We start from the raw sequence: 13,876 nt of genomic DNA, 5'->3' as shown, positions 1-13,876 counted from the left end.
TTAAACCCCTAGTTTCAATCACTATTCCCTACACATAAAATAAGGGGGAAACCATATGTCTACGTAGCGTTTACGTGATACGAGAAAAGACGTTCTTAAGCTTCTCCAAAATTGAAAACAAATGAGGCCATAAAAATGCCAAAAGCCCAAAAGTGGAGGAAAAAAAAAAGAAGGGGTAAAAACCGGTAAGTGATGGGATTTGAACAAGGGTTAGCCAAGCCAATCAACACAACAACTTAACCAAGTCAACTTAAACCAACATGCTGTAGATGCATACTCTTTTAAAATTTCCAAATTTATTTCTTAAGTAGTAAAATCAGAATCCTTCAAATTAGTTGTGGCCCCGACTTTTTGCTATTAATCTATAGTATAATGACAGGTGTCGTGGCATAAGAATTAATTTATTGATTTGTATGGTGTTTATGTCATTGATTTCATTTTTGTATGTTAGCCTATAACACATATGCGATATAGGGTTTTTATTTTTTATATATCACTATTAGATCTCATAATGTCTTTCAATATTAGTATGAAAAAACTCATTGAATAATTTTAGCATTCCACCATGATATATAATCATTAATTGACTAAATTAAACTAGTAATATTCATACCTGAAGCTTAGAAATACATACATCACAATGACGCTCGATTAAGGCTTCCACTGGCCTGAGTCGTCGTCTTCTTCATCTTAACATACTACACAAAAGAAACAAAGCAGACCTGCAAATATTAGTTGTAGAACACACTAGAGATGAGAGAATGAGTTTATTTTTAGCTTAAATCAACTTCGGGTAACAAACCCTACCTTATTCTGCAGACGACCGGTGACCGAGACGGTGGTCGATCGTCAGATGAGAGAATAACGGTGGTTTTGAATTTGTGTTTTCAGTGATTTTGGAGTGAGCTGAAGGGGTAATTTATTGTGAGTGAACCACAGGAGCCAGGAGGTTATTATTGGCCGGAGGATAAAGTAAATTGTGTCCTTGTTTTCTTTTTTACTTAGTACCACCAACAAATACACAGCTTGCAATATATCAATAATAAACTTTATCTTTTAGTGAACCGGTATTAAATTAATGTTGGTTTCATTAGGGGAAGGGTGGTGGAAATCTCCTCACACCCAATTAAATTGTGTCATATCAGTGACTCTAAATTCATCACATTTTGATGGAATTTGGTAGGGGTGGTGTGGTGTGATAGGTTTTGGTATATATATATATAGGTTGTTGTGTGAGTGAGAGAAGTGTATTTGGGGTGTATATATATATACATATATATATATATATATATAGAGAGAGAGAGAGAGAGAGAGTTCCATCACTCAAACCCACTTAACGCGTGATGGCCATCACGCGTGATCAGTGGCGGATCCAGGATTTTTTTCAGGTGGTGCACTGCTTTTAGAAGCTTTAATTTCCCGGAGTTGGATATAAAAAAGTTCGGGTCGATTCGACAATTCAGGTCGTTTCGATACATAATAAAAATACGATAAACTAAAAAGACACCGTCATTGGAAATTAAAAAACACATAATATAACAATAGTTTTTACAAATTAAAAAAAATATTCATAATTGTTCCCTACGAGTCTTACAAATCAACAATTACAAACTAACAAATTAAAAAACTAGCAAACTAACAAATAAAAACTAACAAACTAACAAATTACAAATTGTTCACACATAGAATATGTTTAATTTGTTAATTATAAACAAAAATTTATGTTTAATTAGTTAATAATTACTATAAACTAAAATTTAACAAATAAGTGAATAACCTAACAATTAACAATATGAATTGAAGAATAATTAACAAATTAACACAAACTTACCGGAGGTTTGACAAAGAACCAGAGAAGAAACAGTTAGGGTTAGTCGGGACTCAGGTGGGAGGTGGCCGATGGGCTGGCGGGCGGTGGTGGCTGACTGGCCGGACTCCGAAGGGCGGAAGGGTGGTGAGGCAGAAACAAGCCGACGCTTGTTTGTGTTTGTGATTGTGTAGAGGTAAAACAAAAATAAAACCCTAATGAATGATGAGTTTTAATATTTTTAAGACTGTTTAAAAGAAAAAGAAGAAAAAAAAAAGACAAAAACCGAAATCCGTAGATTTGAACCCGCGACCTTAGTTTCACAAAACAGACCTTTACCACTACACCAATCATCTAATTTGTGAATAGCATGGTTCCCTTCTAATTTATAAGGTCGTTAACTCTAATTTTCTATATACCTTTACACTATTATTTCGAAACTCGGGTGGTTCTGGTGAACCACCCGTTTGTACCGTAGATCCGCCCCTGCGCGTGATGAGAGGGGCGGCGGCGGTGTTTTAATAGCCATCACGCGTGATGGTTTTCCCATCACGCACCACCCCTCCCCCCTTAGGGTACCAACACTAAACCCGAAAAATAAATAAGTAAACATATTCAGAATGGTATCGGCATTTGTATAACGTATAGATTCGTTACGGTTCCGATGCTAAACCCAAAACTAAATTAGTAAAAACGTTTTAATAGTAATGGAAATTAGTAAAAACGTTAATATCGTATAGATTTGTTACGGTCCTGGCATTAAACTCAAAAATAAATGAGTCGACCAGTTACTTCGTTACAGGTAGAGGCATAAAAAGTCGAGTTAAAGTAAAACAACGCTAAATTCGAGCTTCACACGATTACATGACTCTGAAGCTCAATTGAGCTTTTATATTTTGGAATTGAGCTTGAGTTTCGAGTTTTGATTTCTACTTGACTCGATGATCATGATTAAAACCCTAATGAGTAAGAAATGTTAGTATTCATTAAATAATTATATTTAATATTGTTATTCATTAACTCTCTATTTTTCATAATACAATAATTATTTAAAACATATACCAATACTAGAGAATAGGGACAATTTTTTCCCTGGATACTTATGCATGTATTTATACCACCAATACCCGTACCAACTAAGCATATTCATTACAGATACGAATACAAGTATTTAGATATTTGTTATCCGTCTAGAATATGTTTTATTGGGAACTTTCATAGTATTGTTTACTCAAATACTATGGTTTATTGGTTTTATTTTTGGCTTTGATAGTATGTTTCGGTTAAGGTATTATGCTTTCTTGAATGTTGGTAGTGTGCCATTACCCATACCGATTCAGTTTATTTGTTACTCGTTTTAATAGAAATATCATGATCATTGGAGATTTGGAGAAAAATAAAATAAAGTGGTACCAAAGCGGGTACCGTACCGTACCAATAAATTTGGCATTATATGATACTCATAACTCTTATTGTTACATGTACAGTGCCAATATATGATACTCATTCCTAAATGATAATATACAAATGATAATATACAAGGTAAAACTTATTACTCAATTATAAGTTAACAAAACTAACACTTGGTATACTAAACTAATTCTAACATAATTTTGATTAAATTTGTATAACCTTTAAAGTTGTCTCACTAGTCCTTCCATTAGTATGGCCGTTAATGTAATTTCAATTAATTTTAAAACTTAAATGACATGCAATGCCCGCATATTTGTACATTTTCAATAATACATATTTATTTGTTATATATATAATAATAGGGGAAGTTTCATGTACATTTTGACCTTAACATGAGTACGTAAGAAATAATGCCAATTTATTTAAAAATGTGAACGTAAGAAACAATACCAACTACAATGTCAATCTACATAAACAATGACTTATAATAACAAAGAAAAGAACCTAAAAACTACAACAAAAGAATCAAAATCAAGACCTAAATAATAACAGCATATACCAGCAAATACTTATAACAGCAAAAGAAAACATCTAATAATAACATAAAAATATAAATAAGCAAATACTTATAACGTCTCATAATCGAAAATTATAAAAAACTAACAAAAAAATAGCAGCAAACACCTATAAAAATAAACCTAATCATAACAACAAATTGGTTCTCACCGTTTTTATGTTAAGAATAAAATGTATTTGATCATGTTTGTATAATAATATAATTTGTAAAATTTTATATAGTAAGCAATGTGTTATAACAAAGCCTATTACATACTGTCAATCCAAAAATACAAACAACATCAATAGAGTTGACAGTTGAAGATTTTCCAACTCCATGTTTTCCCATTACAAAGATTGTCAATTTGTTCTTATTCTGCAAAATATTATATGCACCAAAATTCGGTAAAACAAACGGTTATATTATATAATGTGAATTTAACAAAAACATGAAATGATGACAGATAAGTAATAATAATAATAATAATGAAATTTGAGAGTAGTGCCCCGCTTGCGGTGCGCTCATATAATGTATATATGTGTGAACCCTCTGGTGGTCAAACGTGAAATTGCACTAATTTTGACGTTATTTTACTAATCTCGTGAAAATAATGTTAAAAGTGGCTGAAGGTTAATCAAGCATCATGTGGTGGCGTTGATAGCCGAAAGACAAGGGTGCATGCACCAATCAGTCGGTGTCCCGATGATTGAGTGCTATGTGCCCTATGTCCAAGGCTTGATGCAAAACTACTATCGAGCCGGGGGTCTCACCGGAAGCAGCCTCTCTATCCCCATGGGGTAGAGGTAAGGTTGTCTACATCTTACCCTCCTCAGACACTACCATAGCTTTGCTATTGGTGGGATATACTGAGTGCGATGATGATGATGAAATGTGAGAGTAGACTTACCGGAGACCGGAAGAATAATAATAAACTCTGGTGACATGAGACAGAGAAAGAGAGAAGGTGATAACTACCGATAAGGATAACCCTGAGCTACCAGCCCAGAAGTTAATATGGTCACTTATTTGTTCGGTTGTCAAACTAGTTGGTCCTTAAACGAGTTACCGAATGGCCATTAATGTGTTGACGGTTTTGGGGCTGCATACAATGTACCTTTTAAAGTTTCAAAGCAGTAATATTTTCTGCATGTTTTGATTATTGTAACGAAGTTTCACATCGTTTAAGTTTGATATATTAGGTACCAAAACATATATCTTTCCCATGCCTATAAAAACTGGTTTATTGTAATAAACAGATAGATGATATAAACGAAATACCTTGAACAAGTTCACAGATTGCTCCTTGGGTTTTCTAGATAAATCCGGTGTATAGATTTGGTACAAATAATCATTACAGTTCTACAGATAAATCTACATATGTTTCATCAGACTCATCTTCACCCTCAGAATAACTCAAGTTTTCTCCATCAGAACTCAAATTCATCTCTTGGTTCACCAACTCTGCAAGATCATGTCTGTTCATAAACTTATACGCTTCGATAACCGCCTTAAACAACGACTCGCTTCGATCGATTTCACCATATTTCATTTTACCATACACCCGCTTCACCCCCTCCAACATACCCGCTTTCCCATAACACCCGACTAAATATATATACGTTACAATGTCCGATTCCAAACCCTCGTCTTGCATCCGCATAAACACCTTTAACGCGTCATCAATTCTCCCCGCACCCCCAAATACATAAATCGCAGCATTATAGATAAAGTTTTCTAAACCCGATTCGAATTTTATATTATTTTGAAAATAATCCAATGCATACGCGTGCATACCGATAACCAAAAACACAACCGACACAACCGCTTGTTTCGCGTACGCTTTAGTTTCCCGATAACCAAATTCGAGCTGCTCAACAGCTTCAACTGGGATCCCACCTTTTCTCAACACGGTGAATAATACTTTAAATGTACCTGATGTCGGTTGTAACTTTCGGGTTATTAACATTTCGTAAAGCATTTCACCACACGCGGTTAGATTCCCGATGGTGACGTGGCACGCCATCGATTTGTTGAAAGACGGGCAGTCGGTTAACAAACCCGAATCTTTCATTTGGTTTGCCACGTTTATGGCTTCATCAAGCATACCCATGTTTTTATAAACATACATCATTGTTGTGAATGAAACCGCGTCGGCTTGATGGCGTTTTTGTAAATCATCGAAAACTGATTTCGCTTCGGTTACCATACCGAGATCTGCGTAAAGACTTAGAATGCTGTTCGATGCCACGACATCAGGCCCACCCGGGAACTCGTTTAATTTGTTATAAACCGTTCTCGCTCCGTCAACGCTCCCGGTTTTGCTATAGGCCTTGATTAAAGAAGTCAACGCAACTTGGTTGACCGACACTCCCGATTCTTGCATGATTTGGAAATACCGAAGAGCTTCTTCGAGCTCGCCAGCTTCTGCGAACCCGTTTATTAACAAACCAAACACAACCTCGTTCGGTTTGACCGAAGACCTGACCATTTCGTGATAAACCTCGATCGCATCTAACACTCGGGTCAACCGAACGTAACTCGCAATAATACTAGAAAAAGTCAAACACGAGGGTTTAAAACCCGCTTCACACATTTCATTAACAAGATCTCTCGCTTCATCAACTAAATCCGCACTCGAAAGCATCTGAATTAACGAGTTATACGTGCATTCATCGGGCCAGACGCCTCGACTTTTCATTGCTTTGAATAATAAAACCGCTTTATCATACGCGTGTGAAATCCCGTACGCTTTGATCATAACATTATACTCGACAACATCCTTTTCCCGCTCACGATTAAACACATACTCAGCCTCGGTCAACAGACCCTTTTGACCAAACGCATCAATAACCGCAGCATAACCCTTCGACGTTAACCCACCGTTCTTTACACACTTTTCCAATATTAACCTCGCACGCTCGGTTAACCCTTCATCCACATACATTTTAACGATTACCGGAACTGATTGTTTATCGACACAAAATCCCGACTCCTCGATTTCACTAATCACATTTTCAACTTCATTAACCATTCTTCTCTCACACAAAATATTAACAACCGCTCTATACGTAACATCATCAGGAACAAGACCCGCCTCACGTATCTTGTTATACCAAAAAAGAGCTTGATCTATGTGGCCCATATCAGCATATAGAGAGAAAAAGATATTATAAGTTTTCGTGTCGGGTGATAAATCTCGTTCTTCCATCTTAGCTAATAACGACTCGGCTTCTGATAAACGCCCGTGGGTCCCACACGTATAGATCATGGTGTTAAAAGTAACTGTATCCATTGGGACTCCCGACTTAAGCATTTCATCAAACACCTTACCTGCATCTCTCAACCGACCCGCTTTTCCATATAAATCGATTAAATTGTTGTAAGTTGAAGTTAACTTAGGTTTTTGAGCCGGGTTTTCGTGATCACATCGACCCGTGCTCGGTGTATGGTCTCTCCCACCGGTTTTGAACAGCTCGGTTAACAAAAACTGAGTCAAATTAACGGGTTCTTGAGACGAACTAGCCTCTGAATCAAACTCCAAATCATCCAAAACAACCTTCACAACACACCAATTCTTATAAAACCGATCAGCCCGATCATACTCGGCCCCATCTTTCAACACTCGTACCACCGTATTCATAGTAACTTCATCGGGAAACATGCCTCTAATCTTCATATGCTTAACCCACAACAAGGCTTCTTTCACAAGCCCCGCTTTTCCATAAACATCAACCAGCATCCCGTACGTATTATTCGTCGGTAAAACCCCCTTTTCCGCCATCTCGACCCAACACCGTCTAAGATAATCCCACTCCCTGGCCCGACCCAAAACCCGAAGCACAACGTTGTAATGAATCACATTAGGCAGGTAATCCGGGTGCGATTTCATCCAATCGAAAACCCGAACCACCCGTTCCCAGTTCCTCTGTTCTTTCAGAATCACAGTCTGCTCTTTCGGGTTCAATTTCCCATAATACAAACCTAGGGTTTTCTCAATATCGTCTTCCGAATCCAAAGATTTCAAAATTGACGGTAACAGACCGCCGTATCGCTTCTTATTTTTTGTATTATTATAACTATTTACAGGTAAAGACTCTGTTTTTGAACGAATTTGGGGGTTAAAGTTAAACCCTAGATAAACCCTAATGGGGAATTTGTGTCGCTTTATGTAAAATCGTTTGACAGAAATGAAATTGGAACAGGGATGAAGGGGATGAAGCTTACAATTATTATTATTATTATCATTATTGTCTTGGGTGATTTCTCTGTAGCTGCAAATTTGAAGCATTATGGCGGCTTTTTTAAGTTGCAGGGTGGAAGCCTCTGGTTGTTTAATAATTAGGGGAAATGATATTATTATGAAAACCCTGTAATTTGTTTTATTTAAAGTAGTTTCATTAAGGTCCTTCATGTTATGCCTTGTTGCTATTTTAGCATTAGTGGTGAGCAAAAATCGCGGGTTTGACTCATTTTCTCTTTACATAAATCGGGTAAGACCCGTGAAGACCTGCAAGACTCGAACCAATCAAACCCGGTTATTTACTGTCTAGGTGGTGGTAAAACTCAAGCGTTGTCGGTCTCGAGCGTTCAGATGATAAGTCGACGTGAATTCAGTCGGTTTCTTACGATACCAAAGCTGAACATGATCATGACGATTTGCCTGGTACTCCAGATGGACTATTCTACTTCACTTATCCACCTTGGTCTTTATACTTGCCGTATTAGCCTTAACACTCACCCTTCATGTTCTAAAAACCGGACGCCTCTTTCGCTTGAGACTATGGGAATGGGTGGTTATGGTTCTCGTCTTGTTATTCGGACGATTGCTATTCGGCTGGGGGGTCAACATTACCATGGTATTGTTTATCCAGCCCAACTATATATTAAGAAAGCGGATCCTGTATTTTGCATACGGTTTAAAAGGCGAGTTCCAACACTGCCTATGGTTGACACTCGTCTTGACGGCTTGGAAGTTCACTTTCGATAAAAAAAGTGGATCGAACGGGAAAGGGGCATGTTTTATTGCGTTATGTTACTAGGATCATGTTTGTGTGCTGGTTGGAACGGTTGTTTGCTAGTAAAAACTTTGGTCATGAAAGTGCTCATCTCGTCGTATCATGCCAGAATTTTCTTCGACCGGGTTCAGAAGCTCAATTGAGCTTTTATATTTTGTAATCGAGTTAAACTGAAACGACGTCAAATTCAAGCTCCACAAGATTACATGACTCAGAAGCTCAATTGAGCTTTTATATTTTGGAATTGAAGCTTGTGCTTCAAGTTTTGATTTCTATTTGACTCATGATCAGTAATAAAACCCTAATGAGTAAGCAATGTTAGTATTCATTATATTTAATGTTGTTATTCATTAACTTTACAAAGAATTTAATGTTGTTATTCATTAACTCTCTATTTTTTATATAGTATAATTATATAAAGCATATGTCAATATTAGGGAATAGGGACGATATTCTTTTCTTGAATACCCGTACCTAGTACATGTACCAATTTAGCATATTTGTTACAGATATGGATACAAGTATTTTGATATTTGATACCCGTTTGGAATATGTCCATGTTATATTGGAAAATTTCATAGTATGATTTACTCAAATATAATGGTTTATTGGTTTTATATTTGGTTTTGGTTAAGGTATTGTGGTTTATTGAATGTTGGTAGAGTACCGATACCCATACCGACTCAGTTTATATGTTACTCGTATCAATAGAAATATCAAGATCATTGTAGATTTGGAAAAAAAAATAAACATAATAGTACCAAAGCGGGTACCGTACCAAACTTTTATCGATACATGTACACGTACCATACCAATAAATTTGGCACGATATGATACTTATTACTAACTTATATACATACAAGGTGAAACTGTGAACCAAAACAACTCATCAAGACTCAAAAGACCGTACAAGCGAGACAAAATTGATACTTGATATACTAAACTAGTTCTAACAAAATTTTGGTGAACTTTGTATAACCTTTTAAAATTGTGTCGTTAGTCATTTTATTAATATGAAAGACGAGGGCATCCCGATATGGTTAGTTTAACCAGTAACCCATTTGAAGGATTCGTTGACCGTTAAAAAAGAAATTGGGCGTTAAGGTCATTTTTAATTAACTTTAAAACTTAAATGATGTGCATTGCCCCCATATTTGTAAATCTTCGATCATACATATTTATTTATATTGATATTTTTTTATTTTATAAAATAATTTGATTACTTGTAAAATTTTATATATAGTAAGCAATGTGTTATAACACAGCCTATTACATACTGTCAATCCAAAAATACAAACAACATCAATTTTAAGTTCAAAAATCTCTCAAATTATGAACTACAAAAAAAAACTCAACACGGATCATCGTTGCTCGAGGGTATCATCGTAATTTCACAGCGATCATGCCCATTGAGGCTTTACCTCTTTATTAATATCATTCTTGATCCACCTTTGAATAGGTTTTGAGACAAAGAAGTACTGTCCAAATACACAATCCAGATATTAGAATAACATAAGTTATTAATATGGGTTATGTTTTATTTCAAACGCGTCAAATCAAAACAAGACAGGCTGAAAGAAGCTCCTTAATCGTTTTTATTTCGAAATTTTAAAATATTATTTTAATAAAAAATAACATAGTAATTAGTATTTTTAAAAACTTACTTGAAATGCTAAGATCAGAGGAATGAATATCTTTCCTCTGTCATTTGGGTTGGGCCCATCAATCAACTTCTGGTCAACCAATATGCTTTTGCTTTCGGTCACGCAACTTTCGTGATTGTTTCAACTATATCGGGTATCCAAGCAGTACCATTTGGAAGAATCTGCAAGCTCAAGACATAATGAATCGACAATGGAAGTTCGTTTATGTTCACTTATTTAATAATACATGAACAAAGAATTTTGTTCTTTTAGTTAAACAAACGATCATGATCGCATGTCTCGCTCGTGAACCTTCGTTCGTTAATTTATATTCATTAAAATTGGTTTTAGATCAGTTATGTTTGTTCGTTTATGTTCATGAACCGTTAATTTATATTGTTTACAAACGAATATAAACACACGCATTCATTTTCTTAACAAACGAACATGGACAAAGAAAAATCTGTTCGTTTAATTATTCGTGTTCGATCATTTGTTCGCTTAACATTAAACAAACAAATACGAACATGTTCGTGCCTGTTCATTTACAGGCCTACGGGTCAACCAATTAATAAGTACCAACCTTTTCATCTTTCCCATTTTTATTGCATCTTCCACTGTTTTCAACCAAGCCAACAGGAATACAAATGCCCTACAAGCACATAACAAATTTAGTATAATTTGTTTGTATATGTATTGCGTGTGTGAGGGAGAGAGTAATTTTGAAGTGATGATGCACCTCGTTATCTTGTTTTTTGAACCGAGCACCAAGATATACAACATTAAGAAGAGCCTCGGATCTTTTTGACAAAAACTCGTTGTAAGTTAGACTATCTGGAGGTGAAACTTGAGCATGTGTGAGCACTAATATTGCTCTATGCCATATTTCTTGACCAAAAATATTACTTATGGCTTTCACAACCTGTCTGTCTAATGTGTCAACCCTATACGCGTCTAGTCGGTCCACATAAAGCAAAACATCTATTGTCTTGTTCAGAAGAAACCTGCTCAGATAACCATATAGAAAACTTAGTATTATTATTATTAAAACTATATCACTTTGATCTGAAACCATTAAAACAAAGATGACCTTTTGATGATTTCAATGGATTGGTCATTGACGTATCCTCCCTCGACAATGCCTGGTGTGTCGATTATGTTTAACGTGAACCCTGAACGCTCACGTGAAACCATTACGGGTCTTGGTGTTTCAGACTACAATATCATTTTAGTGAATAAATAAGCAAATTATACAATATCATTATGTTTAATGCAGCCTGTATGATGTGACAAGCACACTAGTGTACAGTTAGTAGGTACCTGGAAAGCACTGACGGTAACCGCTCTCTCACCAATGATAGAGTTGACAGTTGAAGATTTTCCAACTCCACCTTTTCCCATTACAAGGATTGTCAATTTGTTCTTATTCTGCAAAATATTATATGAACAAAAATCATCAAAAATTTATAAACAAATTCTTCAACTTTCTTGAACTTTAACTTCACCTTTTCCTTTAACCTCCCCAACAATTCAAGCAACTTATCTTGCGTAGCTGGCGGGAATTGCTGAATCCCGCTCCATTCCCGGATCAACTGAGACGCCATGAAAACTGCAGTTTTCCCAAATTTCCTTATTTTAGCTAAATATCTTAAAATTATAAAAACTTGTGAATCATGTATTTTCATTAATTTACTTAGTCATATAAATTTCATTTTAAACATCTCAATTCCACTAATTTAAACAACATAAGTAACTCTTAACTATATATACTTCAAACTAGGGGTGTGCAAGAAACCGAAAAAACAGATCCGCAACCGAAAAAACCGAAAAATCCAAACCGAAAAAACCGATGGTTTGGTTTTATGTTTTTGCATATAATAAAAACCAAAAAAACCGAACCGAATTCCTAAATTTTTGTTTTTTATATTTTATATTAAGTAATTTATAAGAATTTAATAAATATGTAACACAAATATTTTTGGTCAAACATATAATAGTCTATTATTTTACAATTAACAAAATTATTTATACCTAAATTAATTATTTTTTGCCAAATTTTTTTTCGACCTAAAATTTTCAAGCTCAAATGGCAAAAACCAAAACCGAACCAAAACGAAAACCAAAACCGAAACCGAACGGTTTCAAAAAACCGAAGTTTTGGTTTTTGGTTTGGTTGAAAACCGCACACCAAACCGCACCACGCACACCACTACTTCAAACAGAGCCCAATGAAATAAGTCTATGGTCTAACAAACCTTATCCACATTTCAATAATCCAAACAAATATGAAAAATGCAAACATAACAGACATAATATAATTTGCACCAAAATTCGGTTAATTATATAATGTGAATTTAACAAAAACATGAAATGATGACAGATAAGTAATAATAATAATAATGAAATGTGAGAGTAGACTTACCGGAGACCGGAAGAATAATAATAAACTCCGGTGACCGGAGACAGAGGGAAGAGTGATACCCCTACTCTATAAAGTTGTTGAGTTATCAACTAGATAGAAACCTTTTGTATTTAAACAGTGGGAAAGGGTATTTTGGGTAATACATAAAAGTTACAAAGTAATGATAAAATAAAAACATAGATTACAAAAAACGTAAGCAGCCTCTCTATCCTCGTTGGGTAGAGGCAATGTTGTAATAGTAGGTCTACAAGGCCGAGTACTCTCCGAGTACTCGCTACAAGGTATGGTGACGAGGGGAGTTTCTTTAACTCCGCCTAGTTACTAAAAATTGGTCAAATGTGGTCAACATTAGCCTGAATCACATCTAGTCGGTTAACTTGGGTCTATTTTGACTTAAAAAATACAACATAATTCGTATTTCTATAATATTAAAGAACAAATATCATTATTTTTAATTAATGAACATTTTTTAGAATAATATAGTGTTTAAAAATGTATTTCTCTTATTTATATTGATATTCATTTATTTTGTTATAAATATTAGTAAACTTATTATATTTGAAATATATATATTACCCAAAATCTAATTTTCTTTATATTTATCATGTCCAAGTACTCCACTAGTACTCCGAGTACTCCCTCTAAGGGGGTCGGCCACATAGGGACCGCCTAGCGACTTTTGCAACATTGGGTAGAGGTAAGGCTGTCTACATCTTACCCTCCTCAGACCCTATCATAGCTTTGCTATTGGTGGGATATACTGAATACGATGATGATGATGATATTTCTTTAGGTATGTATAGTTCGTTTGTGAATATGTGATCACACAATTCAAAGAAAATCCAAGTAATCTTCATCGGTTAATACATGTTTTGAGTTTTCTTAAACGATAATCTAATCTACTCATAGTAATACTACATCAATGGCAACCACGTGACACACTCTCGACCTCTAAAGAAGGGAGCATCTTATAACACACCAAGATACCATTAGATCAAATTCTCTTTACCATTTTTTTTC

The 13,876-nt window shown here is 35.2% G+C and overlaps 2 pseudogenes across 1 annotated transcript; both read right to left on the bottom strand.

The window, feature by feature from the left end:
* Positions 1-5,049: 5,049 nt before the first annotated feature.
* LOC143574855 (pentatricopeptide repeat-containing protein At1g73710 pseudogene) lies at positions 5,050-8,266 on the bottom strand (annotated as a pseudogene).
* A 1,899-nt stretch (positions 8,267-10,165) lies between these two features.
* On the bottom strand, positions 10,166-12,888 carry LOC143574870 (translocase of chloroplast 34, chloroplastic-like; annotated as a pseudogene). The gene is made up of 8 exons (XR_013142670.1): positions 12,864-12,888; positions 11,940-12,043; positions 11,755-11,862; positions 11,525-11,649; positions 11,174-11,438; positions 11,018-11,086; positions 10,456-10,616; positions 10,166-10,269 (listed from the first exon to the last, which is right to left on the bottom strand). The product of XR_013142670.1 is annotated as a translocase of chloroplast 34, chloroplastic-like (transcript).
* Positions 12,889-13,876: the final 988 nt, after the last annotated feature.

The sequence above is a fragment of the Bidens hawaiensis genome, unplaced genomic scaffold (assembly GCF_021521415.1).
Source record: "Bidens hawaiensis isolate Kalapana, Puna unplaced genomic scaffold, B.hawaiensis_p1.1 tig00027123_1, whole genome shotgun sequence".
NCBI classification, from domain to species: domain Eukaryota; kingdom Viridiplantae; phylum Streptophyta; class Magnoliopsida; order Asterales; family Asteraceae; genus Bidens; species Bidens hawaiensis.
This window is presented reverse-complemented; position numbering and strand designations above follow the sequence as displayed.